The 24,842-nt window shown below is 36.5% G+C and overlaps 1 protein-coding gene across 2 annotated transcripts in view; it reads right to left on the bottom strand.

Moving 5' to 3' along the window:
• Positions 1–24,545, bottom strand: part of LOC105219555 (uncharacterized) — a 43,027-nt gene extending 18,482 nt beyond the window's left edge. The window contains exon 1 of one of the 2 annotated variants that reach the window (XM_011195779.3): positions 24,321–24,545. The gene's annotated coding sequence lies outside the window, so the exon portion shown is untranslated. Of the gene's footprint in view, positions 1–24,042; positions 24,235–24,320 lie in introns of those variants that run through there. The other variant, XM_054232573.1, reaches the window with a different exon arrangement.
• Between the last annotated feature and the right edge of the window lie 297 nt (positions 24,546–24,842).

Below are 24,842 nucleotides of genomic sequence, written 5' to 3'. Positions count from 1 at the left end.
ACTTTTATCGACTGCTAACTGTGACGAACGACGCTGCGAACAAAAGGCTTAAGCGACAAACTTGCGGCGAAAAAAACACACTTCACTTCACGATGGTCTCAACAAAAGCGCATAACGATTACTTCGGAGACATGCGTAAACATCATTAAATGGCCGCAACGCGCTGATTGCATAAATTCTTTGCAGCCGAGAGGCATTTTCCCACAGCAAAATAAAATTATATAAGCCTTGGCTGAGAACCAGCTCGTAGACACAGTCAGAGCGCTCATAATTTCCAAAAATAATTATGTAGTTAAAACAATTTGGAGTTGCTTGTTGTTGTAGCTTCAAGATAAGCTAAATTTTAGAAAAATTACACACACGTTTTGTTGTTGTCAGTATTCGCCTTGTGGTCAATCTGCCGAGAATACGGCAATTTTGTTGATGGTTGCTGAAATCTTGAAATTCGAACTCGAACGGTGACTAATGCCATTATCGAAATCGAAATCGAAACCGAAAACTAATCAATTTTATGCTTTGAAAATTTTACTGTAACTACTGAAAGATTACAAATGCCGCGAGGAATGACTTTGAAGAGAATCGAAAGTATAAAGATACATATCAACATTACAACAACAACAACGATATGATTACATCAACTAAATTTTAAATTTTTTATATCACTGGATCATTTCGATACAACCACAACAAATATGATTACAACAACAATATAGTAAAATGTATATCATTGATTATTTTTAGTTAGTAGTAAGACAAATTCGACTAAACCACTTAGAAGACGTCTGCAAACGCTAGGGTTGGTCTTCTGAGTGAGCAATATGTGAGAGTACAGAATTGAGAATATTGAAAAAAATTAAATTTAAATAATTATTTTTTGCTGTAACAATTCCATTCGCTTGGAAATTATTGTTAATCTTAATTGGATTTCCATTTTGCTGCATAATCGATTCATTTGTCGACGGTTTGCTGTTCACCAGCAAAAAAGTTTTTTCGCATTCGAAATCACTTTTTCGGTCGCATAATTGCAACTCCAGCCAGTTTTGGTGGTGCGACGCACTCGAGTAGTCACCACCACTACTAACACACTTAACCGCTTAAGCAGTCGCCGCCGCCACTGCCACATTTGGTCAGCGACTTTTGGTAGCTCAAAAATTCACTTTCACTTGCAATTCAGTGCGACCAACTGCGCTTGTGTGTGTGGTCGCTTGTGTGCACATACTAGTTAGTTTAGCACGTCAATATGTAATTTAGTTGAAGTGATTTGTAAAAATCGAATTTAAGCTGCGGCTGAGACGATAAACGCTTGTCGCGTCGCAGCCACTGAAAGCGAAATGAAGTAAAGAAAAATAGAAAAATAAAAAAACTTGAATAACTGCGCTCGAGCTCTACATGTGCTCGGTGGCAGCGTGGATTGAGCGGCTGGCAAGCCGCGGCAAGCTGGACCACCGCAAGAAAGTGAGATTTCATCCCGTGGATTTTCGTAAATTTTTAATTTAAATTTAAATTTTTTATTTTTATATTTTTTCTCTCTCTAAGCTGCATTTTGTTTTTGTAGCTGTGGTGTTAATCACCGTAATTTGTAATTCATTAATTTGACCCTAATTACGGCCTTTGTTCGATACCAAACTGAAACTATTTTGTCATTTCGTCAAGTTTGAGCCAGTTTCTGGCTAATTTTGTTTTATTTTTTCTATTGCTCCACAAACTAAATATCGCTCAAGCGTTTTATCAATTAGTCAGGTTTCATGTACTAGGCCATTTGTAAGTCTGACTGTTTCTTCAACAAGCAAAAAATCGATCTCATAACCGCTTACTTAACAGTGATTCTGCTCATAATTAATTGCTCAACATTTTTAGAATTGATTTATCGAGCACAAGGCTAGACAAATTGATTAATATGTTGCCAAATTTTATTGATTTTCAATTTAGTACTTTTTTTGTTTTTATTCATTTGTTAATTCCACCTAAATTCCTCGTTGAGCAAGATTATCACATTAAACTGAGAGTGATTGTTATTCTAAATTATAATTCGATTAATTTGAGAAACAACAAACAAGTCTAGGCGCTAGTAATAGCCAATTTGCAATCGATTCTATTCGGTAATAAAGCCAAAGCGAATATAAATAATTTTGGCAAATTATACAATAGAAAGGAAATCTAATAGAGGCGAGTAAATTAATGATCCAAATAAATATAATATTTATTTTAAGAACTAAGGCCTTCAATTACCATGACAAATTAGTGTCCGGCTAGTACACCATTTCTGATCTTAGACTTTAAATGTATAACATCTAAGGAAAGGTAAGGAAAAGGTGGTATAGAAGAGCTGCACTCAAAATGGTATAAAAAATTTTAAATGGGCGTGGTTCCGCCCACTTATGGGTCAAAAATCTTCCTAGCTTCCCAATGATATGTTGTGAAAATAGTCCAAAACGGATCACAACCACGCCTACTTCCCACAGACCAGAACTTTGAAGTCGATCTGAATTGTTTACTTTACAATATATAAAGTAAGCACTACTGAAGATATCGGTGCAGAACTTTGCACAAATAGTACATTTACAATGTAGCATCTACCTTCTAAAAATCGTCAAAATCGGACCATACATTTTCAAGGCCCCATATAGCGAACATGAAGACCTCAGTGCTTCTAACAAATTTTTTACCGAAAATATAGGTATGTCTCTCAGATATTTAGAAGAAATTTAGAGGGGATATATTTCTTCTAATAATATGTCTCCGTGCGAAAAATGAGTGAAATCGGGTCATAACTTCACCTAACTCCCATATACCTAATATTAGGGTTTCCAACTTGCAATGGACTTTATACCATATATATGCCGAATATGTGAGTCAAATTGTTTGTTATATTAATAAAATTAAATGAATAAATAATCGGTTACATCCGAACTTAGCCCTTTCTTACTTGTTTACTATAATTTGACTATTTCTTCAAAGAGTTAAAAAAAACTGAACATACTCTTAGTGGATACTATACGCTACCAAATAATAATGGTGTGATATTTACCGTTAGCTTTTACTTCACTTGCATAATGAAAACTTTTTGAAGATCACCTAATGTTACACAGGACAAGCCGTGGCAATATTTGGGAGTAGCGTTTCAATGTGTGAATAATTTGTATGGATTTTGGTAAATAAAGTGTTTTGGTCAATATTTAAAAAAGTTAAATAGTTAGTTAAATGCCAATTTAGTAGTAATAATATGTGACTTGTGAAAATGGATTAGTCAGAATCATTAATACAATCACCCAAAAATATTCCAGGAGCAAGACCACTATATAAAAAGTGGTAAAAATATATAGGAAAATACTGGACTAGAGAACTCGCCAAGGTCAGGCCGCCCAAGAGCAACCACTGCTCGCGAAGAAACCAAAATAATCTTAGAAATGAAGAAAGACCCGACTGTTTCAGTCCGATTTATTCAGAAAAAAAAACAAGAAAAAACGTTAACTTCGGCTGTACCGAAGCTAATATACCTTTCACAGGTGCACTTATTTTAGTAACTATATGTTTAAGCAAATCTAAAGACGTAAGAAACAGTAAGTAAAAAACAAAAAAAAAAAACATTTTACTAATTCTTTTTAGCCGGGTTGTTTGCTAGAAACATTAAGGTTATATAGTTAACCGATCTGAACCATTTACTCGGAGATTATATTATTACCTTGAGTACTAATCCATGTCAAATTTCGTAAAGATAATACGTCAAATGCGAAAATTTTCCACACAAGCCCTTGATTCCGATCGTTCGGTTCGTATGGCAGCTATATGCAGCAATTTTTTCGGAAATTAAATTATTTCTATGGACAATAACTCGCACCAAATTTCGTGAAGATATGTAGTAAAATGCGGAAGTTTTCCATACAAGCCCTTGATTCCGATCGTTCAGTTTGTATGACAGCTATATGATATAGTGGTCCGATATCGGCAGTTCCGACAAATGAGCAGCTTCTTGAAGAGAAAATAACATTTGCAAAATTTCAAAACGATATCTGACTAGGACTAGTTCGTATACATACAGACAGACAGACAGACAGACGGACATGGCTAAATCGACTCAGTTCAACATACTGATCATTTATATATATATACTTTAAGGGCCTCCGACGCTTCCTTCTGGATGTTACAAACTTCGTGACAAACTTAATATACCCTGTTCAGGGTATAAACATCGTATTGCTCGAACTATGGCCTGCCTAAACCTCTGACTTAAATCCTATTAAGCATTTTATAGCAATATTTGAATGATAAGTTCGACCGATATCCTTGTCGTTCCAATAAATGAAACATTTTAAATAGATTGAGTGACCCCTGCGAAAACATATAACCTTTTCTGAACCTGGTAGTCAGCATGTCTCAAAGTCTTTTGGCTGAAATTAACGCTAAAGGTGCCAATACTCAATATTGAAGCTTTATTTAGAAGCTAACCTAAAAGATAACCATTTTGGTGTTTACATTCATAGGGTATATGCAATTTTGTACTGTACACTGTAGTGAGAATAGGAATCTTACCAGACGTAACTGGCTGAAGCTGTTTGGAAGCAGGCGAGGAAGAATCTAATACATACTAAGGTTAAACACCACGGTAGACCCACTTTCGGCGGACTGACTAGCGAATTGAATGGAACTGACTTAAGATCTTTATATCCGTTCTACCCCTTGACATAATCCTAACCTAACTAATCTTTGTTTCGACAATGACTGTCATTATAATTATTAATTATTATTCAGTTAGTAACACTTTCAATTTCTGGAAGTAAAAATATGACATTATTTCACAAATGCGTCAGATTTCTTTATGAACCCTTGTACGACACACACACAAATTGTTCACAGCTTGAAGAATTTCCCAAAAAGTGGGATATTTTGCATGAGGCGGTTCACAAGCGCGCCCTAAAGCCTTAATTAGCGTCTATGTATGTCATGCGCCATAATTAAGCATAATTTCGACACATTTGAAACCCCCAAATGACTACGACCCCTCAAAGCGTATTTGCTAATCGGCAGCAATCGTATGCGAAATTTCAGCACTAACAATTAGCAAAGCGATTGCATTTAATGACCTCAAGTAGCCTCAGCCAAACTAACAACAACAACAAAAACAATGCAAGAGTTACAACAAGTGTTGCAGTTAACAACCTCAAAGCATGCTTAGGAAACTAATTGCGATCACTTAAGCACTTAAAAATTCATTATTGCAATGCACCGATTTCGCATGTGAAGCGTGAAGTTTCGATTGCAGCAGCGTTGGTTAGCAACAACAAAACAAAAACTAAAAAAACGAATATTTATCAATTATTATGTGCGGCTTTGTGGAAAGGCGAAAAGTGTTGATAATTAAATTGGCTTTGGACGGCGCTGATCGGCGTCATCAGCGAAGCATAAATTAATGGCAATTGAGCTGTGCACTTTCGAAAATTCGCACAAATCAATTTTGGCTTTATATATATTATGTAATAAACACTTTAAGTGGCAATGCAATCCTCCAAACAAATTAAGCGAGTAACAAAAACAGCAACAACAACAACAACACCTGAAGTGCACAAAAACAGCAAAAATACAAAAGACTTAAGCAACGAACTCGTCGGTGGCACTCACTGGCTTCTGAGTTCGCTTACATAATTTGCCGCAAGCGCAATGAAATGCGAAAATGAGAACCAAACATGTGACAACACAAACTCCCGTTGTCTGCAAGGCAATCTATGCGCGTTCATTATTTGGTAAACAACGGCCATTATCTGCGCGCGCAGACAAAGAAGACACGTAATTTTAAAGTTGTACAATGGCGTCTGATGGAGCTTTTAAAAAGCTTTGCTGGTGCATTTTTTACGCAAATTTACATGTGCATTGTAAGCAATATAACCGCAGAGAATTGACAATAAATGTGATATATTGCAGAGATCTTTGCTGCTCTACGACGCCAGCGACACGCACACATACAACAACAACAAATTGTGTGTGCTGCAAAGCAAACTCTAATGACATGCAGCTGTGCTGGCAAATAATTTGTATTAAAAGAAATAATATTTTTAAGAGAAGCTTTGTGGGCAACTTGAAGTGGAGGAGAAGCGATGGCGAGGGGAAGAGCGCAGTAAAAATGCAGATGCGCACAAATGTGGTTGCATAAGCAAAGTTGTCAGCGTGATGTGCATTTGCCAGAATGTGCTCATGTGAAGATAGCCACTAGTGAAATGGAAAAGTTGTAGCTTATTCATATAAGTGCATAAAAATAGTTACTTTTTGGGCAATTTTTGTAATTTAAATTTGTTTACTACTTTTTTAGCTAAAAAAATATATATTTTTATATGCATATATAGTTTTTTTATAGATAAATAGTAAACTCTGAGAAATTTTAAAGTTTGGCAACCACACGTCTTTAGAAATTTAAATTTTTTTAATCAGGTGGCAACTCTACATTTTAATATATATTAAAAAAAAAAAATATATCTCGCTTTTATTAATCTATTTCTAAATAATAAAATAAATAAAGAAATAAATTAGATATCACTCACTGGTCTTTGCCTTTTTTGCTACATTTTTCTCGCTTTCACCTGTTTCCCTCTCAAAATGTTCCGGAAATAAGTTAGGCAAGTGTCATTAAAAAGGTCAAATACACGACCTGTTGCAACTTTTCCTTGGTGTTTTTTTCCACGAACTGTGAAACTCTCTTCCACATTCCTAAGCTCTCCTTTATCTCTACTGCGTGTTACTATCGAACCGAACCGAACCGGACTCGTATCTCAAATTTCGCTTGTAACTAAAAGCAAAAAATCCCTTGCTCGTCGGCTCGTATCTCGAAAAACTCGTATGTTGGGGCACTCGTATGTCGAGGTACCACTGTATAAACATTCTGTTTTAGACATTAAAAAATAATTTTAGTCAGATGGCAACTCCATATTATAATATTTTTGTATTTGAACCTAATTAAACGCCTCAGCAGGTAAATCTATTTAACTTAGATTTTTTAAATGTTGTTCTTTACAATTTCTTAAATTAAATAAAGAAAATGTGGCAACCTTTTTTCACAACATTCAAATTCAAAAGCATTTCATTTTTTATATATTTTAAAGGTACATAAATGTAAAATAGTAACTAGAGGCTAAACTAGGTGGATATCAACCATTCTGCAGATCGGGTTTTTATGCTATCTTTAAAATTATTCTAAATAGAACACGAATAGAATTTCTTGACAGGGTACCAACATGCCCACAGGTAGATTAGGGTTAGGTTTAGAAGTTGTCTGTCGACGCCCATAGGCCTTTGTGAGGTCCATTGTGGCACCACCGGGACTAGAAGCCCCTCATACTATTAAGTCCTCTTGAAACCACCCAGAGCTCTTTGAGCCACAGACACTCTTGAGAGATTTATGTGTCTGTGGCGCCCATTGTGGCTTCCTCATTGCAAAAATAACTTATTGACCAAAACATGCTTGTAATCTCCAACGACCGCGTAACATCAGAAGCGTTGGCTAAAGCGCCGAAGACAAACCGTGTCTTCAAGCAATTCTGCAACACGCTACAGCGACTTATTACGTTGTTCTAATGCTGCTTCTATGTTGTTGTTGTTACACAAATTTGTGCTTTTGTTGTTGTTGTTGTTGTTGCAGCTGATGACGGCAATCGCTGGGAAAATGAGCTAAGCGCGTGATGAATTGAATTAAGTGACTCGGCTCTTTTATTACCAGTGATGATACACATGTACCACACACACAGATATAAAAATACATACATATACAGTTATAGTGTGTCACGCTGAGGCGGGTGTAAGCGCGGCAGACACACCAAAACGACGTTTGCTGACACACATAATCGCCAGCAAAATCACAAAGATAAACGTGTAGCCTGAGCAAATCTGTCATGCATCCATACACACACATGTATGTATATATAGTTTGAATGAGTGAGTGTGTGTGTGTTTGAATTCGAAAAAAAACACAGCAAATGACTTGTCGCGCACAACTCTCAAGTGCTGTAACTGTGAAATGTGACACTGTTGCAGCGTTACGAGTGCAGCGTCAGTTGCATCTTGCCTTGGTTGTTGTTGTTTTATCTTTATGTGTTGTTGTTGTTGTGTTTTGGCTGTTATTACTTTGTTGCCTGGTTATCTTGCCATCTCTGCTTGTTGTTGTTGTACTGTCAGCGAGACATGACGTCACCGCTAACTTTATTAATTGGCTTGTTATGCTTGCCAGTTAGCCGTCATCGGCTGTTTGGTTGTCAGTCTTATACGTGTTAACATTTACTGTCGTGTTGCAACAGTCGACAGATCTGCTTCTTGCACTTGTAATTATCAGCCATCAGCAGCGACATGCACTTATGCCAAGCGCAATTTAGGCGGCTTAAATCAAAGTTTGGCACCCCTTCCATTGAAAATAATAAAATAAAGAGGAATTATTCAGACTCCTACACTCTTCCAAAAAACCCTTCAAATATGTATTTAAAACAATTAAAATTTTTTTTTTTACTTCTCAGATTCTCACATTCTTTATCTAAATTATTGCCCTCAAAACCTGCCTTAATCTCAAAAGTACCGTTATGTAGCAGCGAATAACAAAACAAATATCAAATTGTTAATAATCTGGACATTTCATATTCAAACAATTAAGTTGAGTAACAAATGTGCCTGTTTAATTTGGCGGCTATTGACAACACTCGCTCGCTCACTGCCGCTGCGGCGATAAGCGAAAACTTGAAACAAACACATTTGGGTGTTTATTTAAATTTCAATATTTTCTTTGTTTGTTATTGGGCAATTATATTGCGGTAAAAATACCGCGCAGCTGTCAGGTCTTAAAAGATACTCGTATGTATGTGGAAATAAACACCAACTAATTACGCAGCTCGCCGGCAAAAAATCAACTCGCCGAAGAGGCGAAGTGAAACAGACACATTTCAAGTGCACAAGGCCAACGGAATGAATCGAAATTGAATTGAAATGTGACTGTGTGTGCGAGTGGGTGCGGCTGACAGGTGAGATGAAGGTATTTTTTTTACAAATAATTAAAAATATAAATATTTGAATTTTTTTTCGATTTGAAATTTTTAAATATTTTACAATTAATAATTTATCCAGCAAAATCTATGATTGACATAATGTTATTTCGTAAACATGTATGCATTAACAGAGATGGGACCCCAAACAAATTTATGAACATTCAAAGATTGACGTATAGGGTTGCCAACGAATTTTTAAAATATTTTTCCATTTTTTCTTTATTATTTTTCTTTAACGTATCAATTGTGAAATTTTATTCTATGTGTGATTACCAAAATAATATTGTTATTTGCCTTTATTCGCGTGGTATGGGAGCCAAATATATATTCACTGGATCTTCATACCACCCACTTGTAGGTCGAAAACTAAATATCAGGAACTAGTCGACCAATGTCAACGAAATTCGGTTCGTAACATTTCCTTGACATTTCAATGCTACAGTTACTATACCACAATTACTACTTACTATATACCACAATTTTTATGTCCATCTGAATCGTTTACTTTGCAATCTACAAATTATGCACCAGTGAAGATATCGAAACATAACTTTGCACAAATACTCGTAGTACATTTATAGTGTCACATCGCTCGTCTAAATATCGCCAAAATCAGACAATAAAATTTCAAGGACCCGTATATCGAACATGAAGACCTCAGTGATTGTTGTTAATATTTTTTACGAAAATATGAGTATCTCGGATGTTCTAAAGAAATTTTGAGGAGATATTTTCCATAGAATAGTGTGTCTCCATGCCAAAAATTGCAAAATTGGATCAATACTTTCCCTAGGCCCCATATACCTAATACGCGGATTTTCAAATTTTCGGTGGACTTTATGCCACATATAGCGGTTAATTATAATGTAATAGATCTTAACAAAATTAAGTGAACGTACAATCTTGGATATTATATAGCTTTGTGTTGGAAATTATTGAAATCGGTTCAAGAATTACCCCAACCCCCATGTACTATATACAATTACTTTCGTTATTCCAGTGGACTTTATGTCGAATATATGGATCAAAGTGTGTGCTGTGTTATTGAAATTAAATAAATAAATTGCGAGAGTATACACCCGAACTTAATCTTCTTTACTTGTTTAATTAGACTAACAACTGCTCAACCATATCCTTCCACACCTTCTACTTAGATTTCTCAAGAATAGTACAAATCGATGACTCAACTTTATTTGTTAAACCAAAGGGGAGTGTTTTATACTTCATAAATTTGCATTTAATAGTATTTGAAATATGCACTTTGAGTTTGCGTCATTTGACTTGCAACTTGCCTCATATTTACTTAGTCAAAGCAACTCATTCATCCTTTGAACGCAACAACAAACTAAAAATAAATACAACAACAAAAATAAATATAAATAATTGTGTATTTCTACACTTCAATAATGAATGACTTTTGCCATTCACTTGCATCGTCATGCGGAGAACTTGTTTTTGCTGCTCCACTTAAAGGTTGCGTATACGCCCAGCTGAATAATAATGAGTGCGCACTTGCCGAGCATTTGTGATTGCGAGCGAGTATTAGCAATAAACAGAAACTGAGTAAATCGAGTGCAATTGTTGTGATTAGCGCTTATTTGCGCGGTGTCTAGCCAATATGTGTAATCAATATGTGAGTGATCACACAGGTCAGGGCTAATGAATGCCACAAAAAACAACAAAAATAAATAAAAAAACAAAATTAAAAATAAAAAAATTAATAAAATAAGTAAGGAAAGGCTAAGTTCGGGTGCAACCGAATATTTTATACTCTCGCAATTTATTGAAGAAATTTAACCAATACATATATGCGGAATAAAGCTCACCGTATTTTTGAAAAACCTATAATTAGGTATATGGGAGCTAGGAGAAGATACTTTTGAAAAACATACAATGAGGTATATGGAAATGTTATGACCCGATTTTAATAATTTTTGGAACAGAGACACACTATTAGAAGAAAACAATTTCCTCTGAATTAAATTGAGATATCTGAGAGATTTACCCATATTTTCGGTTAAAATTTATCCTTAGGCGCTGAGTTCAACATGTTCGATATCTGGGGCCTTGAAAAGTTATAGTCCGTTTTCGAAATTTTTTTCACAAATGAAGCCAGAGATGATATGCACTAATTGTGTAAAGTTTTATTCCGTTATCTTCATTGGTTCCTTATGTTTACATTATAAAGTGAAGGAATAAGATGGATTTCAAAATTGAGTTACATGGGAAGTTGTCGTGGTTGTGAACCGATTTCATCTATTTTCCACACGTTTCATCAGGGTGTCAAGAAAATCTTATATACCGAATTTCATTCGAATCGGTGGAGTAGTTCCTGAGATATGGTTTTTGACCCATAAGTGGGCGATGCCACGCCCATTTTCCATTTTGTAAAAAATCTGAGTACAGCTCCCTTCTGCTATTTCTTCTGCAAAATTTAGTGTTTCTGACGTTTTTCGTTAATGAGTTAACCCACTTTTAGTAATTTTCAACCTAACCTTTGTATGGGAGGTAGGCGTGGTTATTATCCCTTTTCAACTATTTTCATGCTGTGTGGTGGGGTATATAAGAGAACCGACTGCAGAAAGTTTGGATTATATAGCTTTATTAGTTTGCGAGTTAAATACAAATAACCGATTTGTGGGCGGGCCACGCCCACTTCCCCAAAAAAATTACATTCAAATATGCCCCCTCCTAGTGAGATCCTTTATTCCAAATTTTACTTTTATATCTTCATTTATGGCTTAGTTATGACACTTTATGTGTTTTTGGTTTTCGCCATTTTGTGGGCGTGGCAATGGTCCGATTCCGCCCATTTTCGAACTTGATCTTCTTATGGTGCCAAGGAATATTTGTGCCAAGTTTCGTCAAGATATCTTAATTTTTACTCAAGTTACAGCTTGCACAGACGGACAGACGGACGGACGGACGGACGGGCAGACGGACATACGGACAGACATCCGGATTTCAAATCTACTCGTCACCCTGATCACTTTGGTATATATGACTCTATATCTAACTTTTAGTTTTAGGTGTTACAAACAACCGTTAGGTGAACAAAACTATAATACTCTCGTAGCAACTTTTGTTGCGAGAGTATAAAAATAAAATAATATAATCGCATAAAAGCTGATAAACGCATTGCTACAGCAGCATCGCATTGCTCATCTTTGCAGCATGCTTTGTTGTTGGAGGCCGCGAGGGGAATTAAATATCAATAAAATAAATAGCTGCAATCAGCCGCAGCGTTTCAGTAGCGAGTAAACGAAAATCAAGCTTCGAAATGATGTTAGACAAATATTTGTTGCTTGCCGATGCGCCGCGAGAAAACCTTCAAGACTCATATGAAGCCTCATGAAGAATCAACAACAGCAAAAATTTCGAAGAAGATTTTTTTATTTTTTTTTGATATTGGTAGAGCTCAGCGGTGCGCTCATTAGTCAAGAAAATAAGTGAGCACAGCAGTTGAACGATAAAGGTTTATTTAAGAAAAAAATAAAAAATAAAATAAGAATTAAGAAAAAAAATTAACAATTTTTATTGGAAGAAGCAATATTTGAAAAAAATTAAAAAAAAAATATTTTTTTGAAAAAAAAACAACATATTTTTAAATTTACTATAAAAATATTTATTTGTATATGTATGTATGTGTATAACTGTTGTTACACATATGTATGTAAAAATGCCAAAAAATAGAGGTGTGTAAAGCATGTGATTATTACATAAGCGCATTGAACGCTGTGACATTTAAAAGCCAGAATTTCAATATACCGTTAAATGAGGTAATGAAAGTGGAAAAAAATACGGTGCGATAAACAATGAATTGGAATGCCGACTAAATAAACAAAATAAACAGCGCTCTATTGCAGATGTAACAAAACAATAACAACAAAACAATAAAAGTTAATAAAAAGGCGAATAAAAAGGCGAACAATGAAAAACACGCAAAAGCCCAAAATGAAATGAAAAGTGTTGAAAGAGCTGCCACTTTGACGATTTACATAAAATGCTGTACACTTGTAAGAGGCGGCAGGCGGTAACGCCACATTACAAGCGCTTTAGCGGGCGACGGCGACAGTGGAGTGGCACGGCAATTCGTGCGTGCCACACATGCGTGCTTTGGTGTAAAGCAATTGCAAATTTATTTCTTTGATTTGCAATTTTGATTCAAATCAACAAACAGCCGTCCCTTCACTCAGCAACAGCAATAGCAACAAACACAGGCAGTTTTTTGTTGCGGCGGCCTCAATGAGATGAGTTGCAGTTTTGCCGATTTATCGCTAAGGTATGAAATAATACCCGCACGGGTGTATGGCTGTGCGTGTAGGCAATTAAATGAGCGTGGATAACGCGCTGCGTCACACGAAATTGAGGAAGTCAAAATTGGCGCAGTTCAAGTGCTCGAGCGAAGTACAAACATCGATATGTACCACTGTGTGTGTGTGTGTCTTTGAGTTTGTTTGGCGCGTGAAATATGTACCACGAACGACTCGAGACACGAACTGCCACATTCAACTAGCAACAAGTGCGCTGCGGCGTAGACTTAAGACACTCTATATTTATGTAACTCTAGGAAGACAGCCGACAGCTTTGCCGGTTGCGCAAAACCAATTAGAATTGTGCCGAAAAAATACAAAAAATACAAAGTTTTCAAAACTCTACAGCAACGATCGATTTCAATGGTCTCAAGTTGCGGCGTTTCTTGTGTTTGCAGGAAGCGTTTTTCAATGCGCTGGAAACACTAATTTAGCACTTGAGTTAATTGCCGTGTTATTGTTGTTGTCGTAAAGTAGATAGATAAGCATTTAAACACTATTTTTTAGCGGTATAAGTTCAGAGTTGAACATAATTTGAGGTTATAAATGCCACAAAAAGCAGAAATAATAATGATTATGAGTTATTCTTATTAATTTTTGAGTAATGAAAAATAATACGTGTGAAATGTATTTTATTGATTTATTCTTTCATTGTTCGTGTTGTTGATGCTGGTTCCCAGGTATACGAAACTATCTCCTACTTCAAAGTTATGACTGTCAACAGTGACGTGGGAGCCAAGACGCGAATGCGCTGACTGTTTGCTTGATGACAGGAGATATTTCGTCTTGTCCTCATTCACCTCCAGACCCATTCGCTTCGCTTCCTTATCCATGCGGGAAAAAGCAGAACTAACGGCGCGGTTGTTCCTTCCGATGCCATCAATATCATCGGCGTACGCCAGGAGCTGTACACTCTTATAGATAATTGTACCTTCTCTATTTAGCTCGGCAGCTCGTATTATTGATGAGCTGTACGAGTTATACGACGACATTGACATAGTTCAGCGAATAAAAAGACAGCGGCTACGCTGGCTAGGTCATGTTGTCCGAATGGACGAAAACACTCCAGCTCTGAAAGTGTTCGATGGCCGGAGGAAGCCGAGGAAGGGGAAGGCCTCCACTCCGTTGGAGGGACCAAGTGGAGAGCCACCTGGTTACACTTGAGATCTCCAACTGGCGCCGAACTGCGAAGGAGAGAGAGAAGTGGGGCACTATCGTCGATTCGGCTATAACCGGCTAAACGGTTGCAACGCCAATCACATACATACATACATTCTCCCATTATTATAAGAAGAATTAAAAATACCAAATTTACTGCTGATTGCTTTTTATTTCCGATTTAAAGGCTTATGAAAATAAGATTTTACTCAAAAAAATTACGTTTTAGTTTTAGAAAAAATGTACCGACTCTAATTTTAATAATACGTGACTAATTTTTTATAAGAATTGGGGCATATAACCCACCCTATGCCTAGAAAAAGCATTTTCATTATTTTTAACAGTAATATATATTACTAGGTGAAGTTATGTTCAATGGCCCAACAAAACACTACAATCGACTACAAATCTGTACAAGATTTTTACAGCCATTAGTACATGAGGGCATTCAAACAAGTGAGATCTAAGAAATGTTTGCCTAGATCTCACATAGTCAGGTCACTCCAATAGCAACTGCTGTCACGACTCCATCTCGTACTCCTCCAGCTAGCGGCCGATAAAATTTTTAGTCGGAACCAAGTCAAGTTAGAACCTCTAAACTAGAGAAAGATGAACTTTGCTGAGGCCTAAGTGTTCGTTAAACCTTGGGCAAGAAGGATCTTGCGGCAGCGCAAGTGCTAGTGACTGTCCAGCGCCTGCTCAGTTGAAGCCCATTCTACTGTAGGAGAGACTGACGTACCCAGTCGAGCAAAGCTTATCAGCTTTACAAATTCCCCGATTTCCTTGTGGTCAGTTACTCAAACTAGTCTAATCACGAAACAGCCCAAGCCACTACTAATGAGGACAAGCATTTCTTTACCAGCCTTAAATGCACAGTCAGCGAGTTCAACTATCGCCGTTCGCTGCTAACAGAGCGAATAGTTTCTTCTGTGAAAAATCCGCGTATAAAGCTACTGTTATTTTTATGACAGCCACTTCCGCTAAAATTATAGGCTAAAATTATGCTACAATTATAGGGAAGTGTGAAGCTGGAGTTGAGGGGATGTTCCCGACAATCAACTTTACTATCAACCTACGCCGCCAACTTCAACCCATACGTAAAGAAGCTCACCTCTCCTCCAGCGATTCCTACTCACCAATATCTCTCATGCAGGTATAAGAGCAGAGAAGAGACAGCCAGGGGTAGATTCGACAACATGGTAATGGCCCAATAACCTCAGAATCAAGTCAAAGCTTGTAATTTTGGTCAGCATTGCACTGTTCTTCAATTATTATTATTTTATAATAGTTTATTTATAATGTTTAACCCTCTCATGCCCGAATTAAAATGGGCAGAGGTAACATTTTTTAGTACAGATATAGATTAGTCTTTACTCAAATATGAAGTTATAAAAATTTCAAAGTCCTATGTATCCTGGTTCATTAGTTGCAGGATGTTGCTTATAGGCCCATAGGCAACATTGGGCATGTAAGGGTTAACAGAAAAATGAAGCTGATTTTTAAGAAGAAGTAGAGCAAAGATGATTGCAATGCTAATTAAATACATTAAAAATTTGTATCTTCTTTATCAAACAAAAAAATGTGAGAAAAAATATTTTTTAACTACTTTGACAGTGAAAGTTTTGCATAAGACTTGCGACTCATAAACTCTTAAAAGGGCGCTAAATATCCAAACCGACTAGTCTGCAACGAAAACGAAAGTTAAACCAAATGAAACACGTTGAAGATAGTGATGTTTGAAGCTTACAAAAACAATCGACAACATTTAATTAACCAAAACAAAGCAAAGTAAAACAGCTAATGGATGAAGGTAGAGTTAATGGGTGACGGACAGCAAAAAACAAAAAAAATGAAATAAAAAAGAAGAAATTAAATAATAAACATAAAATAAATTTGCAACGCTTTGCTGGTGACAGAAAAATTAAAAACCCAACAATGTTGCATAACGGCACTTGTTACAAAAAGTTACAAAAGGCAAGTAAAAAGATAGCAAGGCGTGCTAAAAGTTGATTACAAAACCAAAATAAGTCAACAAATGTATTTTTTGCGCTTCGAAATCTGTTTCCCAGTGACATTGCAGGTTGTTTTTCTGCAACAACTACAGTGACTGCATGGAACTAACGGCTAAATGGTGACAAGTGACAATTGTCAAATCAACGCTGGAAATTAATTTTCCTGCTTTTCCCCAGCCAAAAGCACGCGGAAGTGAGTAAAACTGAAAGCAAAACAAGTGAAATGTGAAATGAAGCCACAAACACACACACACGCGAGTTTCTGCAGAAAGCAAGTGGTCTTTGCTAAAAGTGGAAAAGTGAAACAAATCCAGCAAAGCGAAATAGTTGAAAATAAAAACAATAACAAAAACAAAAGTCAGTAATCAATGACAACAACAACAGATCATTGACCAACTAATCACCAGGCAGCGCCAGTTAAACGCTGCAGAGGCGTTAGCGAGACACTCTTCAGCGCAGCAAACGCACACACAACAGCAACAACAGCTGAGGCCAGCAACGAGCGGCAAGCGGCGACTATACGTACCACTTAAGCCGATTAGTCGCTCGAGCTGATAGCCGTGCAAAATGCCAATACAAAAGCGCGCCGATGAAATGTGAAAAGCAAGCGCCGAAAGCAGGAAAACTGTAGCAAATCGTAACAACACGCCAAAAGCAACAACAACCGAAACATGGAAAAAGTCGTGATTTTGCTTCCTGCAATGCATTTGCCGGATAAAAGCAAGCGAGCGACTTTGAAACAGGTGGCAACAACAGCGCTAAGCGTTTAGTGTGCGTTTTTGTCGCCGCTGCCGCGCATAAAGGTTAATGATTTACCACGAAACTGTCTCGCTGCAAACGAAAACTGTTAAGAAAAGCAAGCAAAATGCCTAAATTACGAAAAACTGTTGTGAAATTTCATAACCGCCGTGGGGCAATTAGCGTAAGCGTGAAGTGGACAGCGACAAGCGGCGACCAGCAAGCCAATGGCTGTGTTCGACTCGCCGTATGCCGCAGCCACAGCCGCTGTTATCGTGCTTCAGCCGCCTTGGTTAATTGGTGCATTCGAAATTGGGAAATGCGAGCCTGCGCAGCACACGCTCGCTGCCTTCGAGCGCCGCCCGCTTGGCTGTGCTGGCTGAAAGTGTGGCCAAAACTAACCATTAACGTGTTACTAATTTTCCGCTTATCCCGAAAAGGCGCCACGAGAAAAGCTAAGTTATCGCCGTCGCGCTGTTTTTAATTGCATTTTATCTCGAATAACTGCAGTTGCTCGGATATTTAAGTAATCGCCGATTTCGTAACTCCAATGCATTGTAATTTGTTAGGAACCGACTTTTAATTACTTTTCTGTGTTTAGTTTTTAAGTCTCTTTTAAACGGTTTGGGTTGAGTGCTTGGAGAGCTTGGGTTGTAAAAGTAAAAATATCTAGAAATCTAAATGGTTGTATACTTTGTTTTATTTTTCATTTTCAAAGAATGGCTACAGAAATAAAATAACAATAATTAAGAAGCGTACCGATTGCTAATTCGTAATGGAACCTGGACATAGTAGGAAGTGAAAACCATCCTATCTATTCAGTAACGCTCTTAATATTTTTCTTCTGATAACATCTCCTATTTTAGTAGTTTCCATTCACAAGCTGTGTTTTTGAGCAGTTGAGCTGAAAAATCCGAAGCCCAAGTTGCCTAAGTAGTTCAATATATCTATCGGTATACTACTAGCGTATCAAATCTTCTAAATAAATAATCTTCTAAATAAAATGTTGCCTACATTTTGGCGGACTTTGCTTTACAACTAAGGTTCATTTTTGTTTAAAATATGTAGATATCAGATGATCTTTGATTTCGGTTTTACATATTGCAAGCATATTCAATACTATACTATACTCAAGTTCAGAGTTCAGTATTACAAATTTTGGCGGAGACGAGGCTTCCACTGTGCCCGCCGATATGCTATGACATTGACATATTGTAGTCGAATCTGTGGAAATCTAGTCTGAAATTGAAATGAACTTTGAGTTAGTAGACTACAGAATTATAATAAACGGTAGAAGAAATGGAATTGAACGATTTTCGGTTTCAGCAGGTTCGAGCGTTTTGACTATCGACGGTTGCAACTTTAGAATTTGCGTTATTATACTTAGCTATGTATGATATCTTGAAGAACTGATGTTAACAAAGCGATTCATGGCCGAGTCAGGTTCATGGCATTCGTGAGATATTTTTGAAATCAACTTCTTTAAAAACGACACAAACTTCCGATACACTAACTTAAATAACTTAAAGCTAGGCTGCCACCTGAAGTGAAATGCGCTGTTTCTTTTTTTAATAGAGATTTATATGATTTTAAAGGATGTCATTTTAGGTATCTACAGAAACTTAAATTAATAAGATTTCGAGAGAAAACCATTTCAGATATTTGAGGTTATGTTCTAAGGTTAAATTCCATTTATTATTTTGCTCACTTAAGTTTATCGTTTACGTGATTTTGGAAAGGTTTCGCTTCTCAAAATTTCAATATTTCTACGTTGTCTATCTGCGTCTTTCCTTTATGTTTCTCGTAAGCAAATACTCAATACAAAAATTAAGGCGTGCATGTAAGTACTTATTTGTAAGGCAGCATGGCTTTCGGCTCGTGTTGCCGAAATTGGGTTAGAAATTCGCCAGTCGCCGGCTTCGGCATTGCTGCACGCGAAAACTTTATGTTTTTGGCGAGCGCTTAAAAATTTCTACACTTCTGCTGCCGTGCAAATATTGAAAGTGCTCATAGACGGTGGCAGTTGTTTGAATATTAAAAATGCCAACGGCATTTTAATTGATTCTTTTACAAATGGGGAAATTTTCAAAAACAAATAAAACGGGCATAAAAATGTGCATCAATAATTCAGTGAGTGGTACAGTTGCGGGCAAAATATTTTTATTTTCACGCTGTTTGTAAACAATTTTATAAGAGCACTATATAAGGTAGGTATTATTATATAGCGGCATATATTATCATATTTCATCATGTAGAATGGATACGATTAATTATTGGTTTCTGCATTATATTTATATAATCCAATTAAGAAATTCCCACCGAGAGCTAAAAACATTCTAAAGACTTATGCAATCTCATCTGTGCGCTCTGTGCGATACCATCAGACCATTGCTGGTCATTAACACTCGCTGTTTTTCCTTTCGCTTGCACGCCAACACAGTTCTCACTTTTCAATTGCGCACGTAAAGTGGTGGGAACATTGCATGACTGGCGCGCAACAACAACAACAACAACTGCTGCTGCTTACAAGTATTCAATGTAAACAAAAGCAACAAAACCGCATAAACACCGCACGGAAAGTGAGGCAGAATAATGCGAGCAATAATTGCAAAGAAACAACAACAACAACAACAATGGTCATGCTAAAAATACACACAACAACAACAACAAATTGTCAGGCGTGTCTTGGACAACAATTGCGTTGCACGTTAATGACTCAGTGTAACAGTAGTTGAATTGAATTTAGCAAATTTTTTGTTGTTGTTGTTATTCGCACTTTTTGCATTTAGTACCTTCTATTGTCGCTTCGAGCGCAAAAGTGGGGCAATGACGCGTTGGGTGTGGGAAACAAGCGAATAATGAAAGTTAAATTAATAAAATTAAATGAATGGCTGTAGGCAAGAAGGAGCACAAAGAGCACAAAATTAGGTGGGCAAGCGATGTGTTGTTGTTAAAACAAAAACACTTTCGATTTTCAAAAAAATATTTTTTTTTTATTATTTTTTTTTATTTTCTGCATGATCAGCAAAAATTACAAAAACAACTAATTTACTGCCGCAATTTGCCACTTCAATGATTATCCGTATTAATAAAACCCGTAAATAACGGTACTCAAGTGCAAATAGTGTTGTTTGCAACAATTAACGCCCACGAAAAAACGCAAGCATTCAATTAAAGCGCTTACAATAAAAAACGAAAGCAATAAAGCACCTGTTGTTGTTGTTGTTTTAACTGCTTGCATTCAAATAAATAAGCAAATTATGCTTTTCTGGCAGCTGGCAGTCAAAACAACCTGTGTGTTGGTGGCTTTTCGAGATTTTTGGTTGGTTTGGACGGTGGAAGTGGGGAGTTGCGGACCGAAGAGGTGACCGCGGCGCCACACCTGTTCTCAATCGCAATTTCAGTCGCCAGCTGATAATCTGTTTTCTGCCAATTTGAGCAACACTTCATACACAATTTGTTTGTTATTCACAAAACAACGACAAAAGCGAGATAATATACTCAAAAAAAAAAAAAATTAAAAAAATTGTGAAAATTTTGCAAATCGGAAATTAGCCACAATAAACATTTAATTCTCACAGTTCTTTGTCTTTGACTAAGTTTTTCTGTTTTTTTCAATTTTGGATTTTTGTTTTTGTAGCACCAATTATGCCATTGCTATGAATTATGTGCTTGTGTCTTTTCTGCGCCACATTTGTTGTTGTTTTTTGCTGCTCAAACTAAGTTACCTCACTAAGTTGTGTTTGTCTTGTCTTTGTTTTCCCTTTGTTTGTGTGCGATTTCCCACTGTTGGCAGCAGCAAATTGCCGTCGAGAATTTTTTGGGTTGGCCCGAAATCGCTGTGCTTCTACAATACCTACGAATGCCATCAGTGTCTTTGACAGCAATTCGTGGCAAATTAAGTCACACACACACTCATGCAACCATATATGTATTTGGCTACAAAGTATGCAGTTGCACGGAGACATACACATAGACTCAGCTGTCAGCCCACAGCATCGAATATCTGCAATTAATATTCGACTCTGTTTTTGCATATTTTTGCGCAGTTGTGGCACAGATTTTTAGATTCCCGCTTGCCGCTTGCCACTTGTGTGTGCTCTGGCACTGACTCTGCCTAATGTGCTTCACAAGACGGAATGAGGTCGTAATTAACATTTGTTGGCGCAAAAAAGTGCAAATAACATTTGAAGCGTGTGTGCAATTGTCATTTAGGCAGATTGATCATTTGCAGCTGTGGCACAATCGTGGCACTGTTTGGCGCAGCTCGTAAATGTCATAAGTCAATATTAAGTGACAGTATATTGGTTGTGCGGTTTTTGGGTGCTAAATTTATTTATTTCTATTTAAAAGTACGTGAAAATAATATTTTGACTCTTCTAATTACATAAAATATTTTGTTGTCCTCAAGCATACTTTTTTTTTGCTCACACACCAAGCCATTTGGGCCATCCAACATGTGAGTGTAATAACAGCTAAAGACTCATATTTATTTCAAACCAATTTTTTATAATCAGCTGTTACTTAGCAATAAGAATACCTACAAATTTAACCATTCAAAATTAAATAATTTCTTTAAAAGAGTTCATCCAATTACTCAACAGCCCTGACAAATTGTATGAAGTCTTTGAAGGTCCCTTAATTTGCTCGTACACCATTTATTATTTACACAAATGCTAGAATAAAGTGTATTGCTCATCATTTACAACATGTTTGTCCTCACTTTGCTGTCGAAACTAAAGACTTAAGCAACGAACTTGCCTTCACATTGCGCCAAGCCGGGAATGAAGGTGAGCTTATTATGCCCGCATAAATGAATTATTAGCACAAAGTTATGAAAAATTAGTGTGTTCTTTAATACCAATTTTTGAATGACAGCAAATTATGTATTTTAATTCCATGAAACTCTGCTTACCAGCAATGAATGACGAGTGAGTGAGAGAAGTTGGAGAGGTCATTTGTAAGCAATGAAATTTGTAAAGAAGGAGAAGAAATTTGAAATTAAAAATGTAAATCAGTATATATTGGCTTTCTAAGGGAGTCGGTAAAGATAATTGAATGGGCTTCAAAGGAATTTCAAATACAGTTTACCTTTCCAGTGTGTGATTAATTCCATGTAGTGAAGGATAAATGTATATCTATATGTTTATTGCAGGAAAACAAAATTGAGCTTTTCATGTTAGAAGTGAGTCTTAAGAATATTCTAAAATAAGCATATGCATCCGTACTCATTTTGAATGTGGTGGACCTTAACTATTAAAACTCGAACTTAATTCAAGAATTTGTAGAGAGTCAGATTATAAATCAAAACACAGCGCTTATTTTATTTATTAACCGTTACTTATTTTGGCTATAAATATTTTGAACAAATTTATTTTCAATACATTTGCGCTATGGAGTGAAATTCTTTGAAGTCACTCTGAAGTGCCAAATCATCAAAGGTTACTTTCAATGTATGATATCTTTCAATGTATTATTCATCAAACAATTTTGTTTGAATATGAACTAGTTTAGTATCGACTTTTTAACATTGTAATGAAGAAGAACAACTGATGACAATGCATTTTTTGAAATTTGCATTACCCAGTTATTCTCGTTATTCGAATAATGCTTCTAATAGTTTATAGGTTGCCTTTGGCTCTTTCAGCGATTTCTCGTATGCTTCTAAAACGATGGCCCTTTAAAGTTCTCTTTATTTAAAAAAAAGCGGAAAAAGTCAAGCGGAGCCATGTCTGATGAAAATGCTTGGGCATCGTTACTGTATTGTTTTTGGTCAAAAATTCATGAACAAGCATCGAAGATTGGACCTTTAACAAACTAAAATCGCCAAGCCCATGTCTAACCGTAGCGGTAGCTTTTGACAATTGAACTCTCTATATCCGTAAAATTTGAAGTTTTACAATTCCCGTTATTTTTTGAACACACCACGTATAGGGAATTTAATTGAGATTAATTTATAACAATAATTTACTAGAAATGTTTCTTCTGACCTTGCACTAATAGTACTTAATAACAAGTACGGAAGCCAGAGCATTGTGCCACAACTGAATACATAGAAGACGAAGAAAGTACAAACGTAGTAACTTTTAAGATATTAAAATAATGTAATATTGAAGACCTAAGACCATAACATCTGAAGAAGCATATTTTGTAAATTACTCCGTCATTTGATCTTGGTTTTTTAGAAACCATTGCAAGTCAGTAAGATGCTACAGCAATAAGGAGGAGCAGCTTACAACCCCAGCGAGATTTTGACTCTTAATATCCTCAGGACTCTAAATTTAAGCATGCTGTAAAATTAGGCTTACAAAATTGATGGGACTGATTAAGTACAATTTTTATTTCAAAATAATTATTCATGTAGGCATATCCTCACTTCAATATAATCTCTGTTTTCCTAATTCCAGAGATTGTAACCTTACTTAATTTAATATCGAAATTAAGAGATCCAAGCGGTAAATCCAAACCTTTCCGTACTTTTTCTACTCTTATTCTGGCTAGATGCCAATTATGTCATTCATAATAATTTTAATATATTTTACAAACTTTAGAGAGCCAACAGCTTAAAATCTTCAAATCCACAAAATGCTATAATTGTTTCAGTGCAACACAAGTTAATTAAATCAAACACTTCCAATAATAAATGTATTTCTTAAAAGGCCACTTGCTCTTTTCATATGCAACACAGAAAAATTTTTTTTTCACACAAAATACTCGAGACAAATACCCAAATAATTCGAAGCAAATATGCGACACTTCAACACTTTCCACTGCAACAAACAAACATTCCACTGTTGTTTAGTTTCTCACTTTGTCCACACAAATTTCTATGTTTCGCCGCTTGTGTCAACCGAGCACAATAAAAAAAAAACAGAATCGATGGATTTTAAGTGCAATCAAATAAGAAAAACGCGCATTTCACTTTGACGTCGCTGGCATTCAAAGCCAGAGGAGATGACACAGCTCGAGCACAAGACACAATCAATGAACTCGCGTCACAAAAGAATTAAAAAATAAATAGCAATCTCTAACAACACCGTTAAATGAGTGTAGTAAAAGCAGCGGCAACACTTCTTCACAAATATTACCGTTGTTCGGGTGTACGCGTGCGCGTCGTCTCACTAGCAGACAGACAGACTGTCGAGTAATAATGATGCGCGTACAGAAATAAAACTAAAATCGAACACTTGATTCGGCTCGCTTGGTGATTGTTTTGGGAGTAAAACTCGTTGCTCTGGCTGACGCGCTGCTGTTTGGCTGTGTTGCTAACACTTGAAGGTTTCGTCGCAGACTGACTGAACGGCGCGCGAACGAGTATTCATGCGCGAAACTAAACAGCAAGCAAGTAAGCAAGCGCAGTGATTTTTGTTGCTTTTGCTTTTTCTACAAAAATGCGCCGCGGAATGCTTTTGTTTGGCGCAGCGCAAGCGGCATCTAAGCTGTCTGTCTATTGTTGTTGTATTTATTGATTGTTGTTGTGTACTGTTTGTTTTGTTGTTGTCACCAAAGCTCATTCGACGGGCAACCTGTTCGTTCGAAAGCGTGTTTTTGCACGCGGAGGGCTTGTGTGAGTATTGGTGTTGTGGTTGCTGGCAAAGCGCTTTCAAGCA

Source organism: Zeugodacus cucurbitae, chromosome 5 (genome assembly GCF_028554725.1).
Source record: "Zeugodacus cucurbitae isolate PBARC_wt_2022May chromosome 5, idZeuCucr1.2, whole genome shotgun sequence".
Taxonomy (NCBI): domain Eukaryota; kingdom Metazoa; phylum Arthropoda; class Insecta; order Diptera; family Tephritidae; genus Zeugodacus; species Zeugodacus cucurbitae.
Note: the sequence above shows the minus strand (reverse complement) of the source record. Positions and strands in the feature narration are given on the sequence as shown.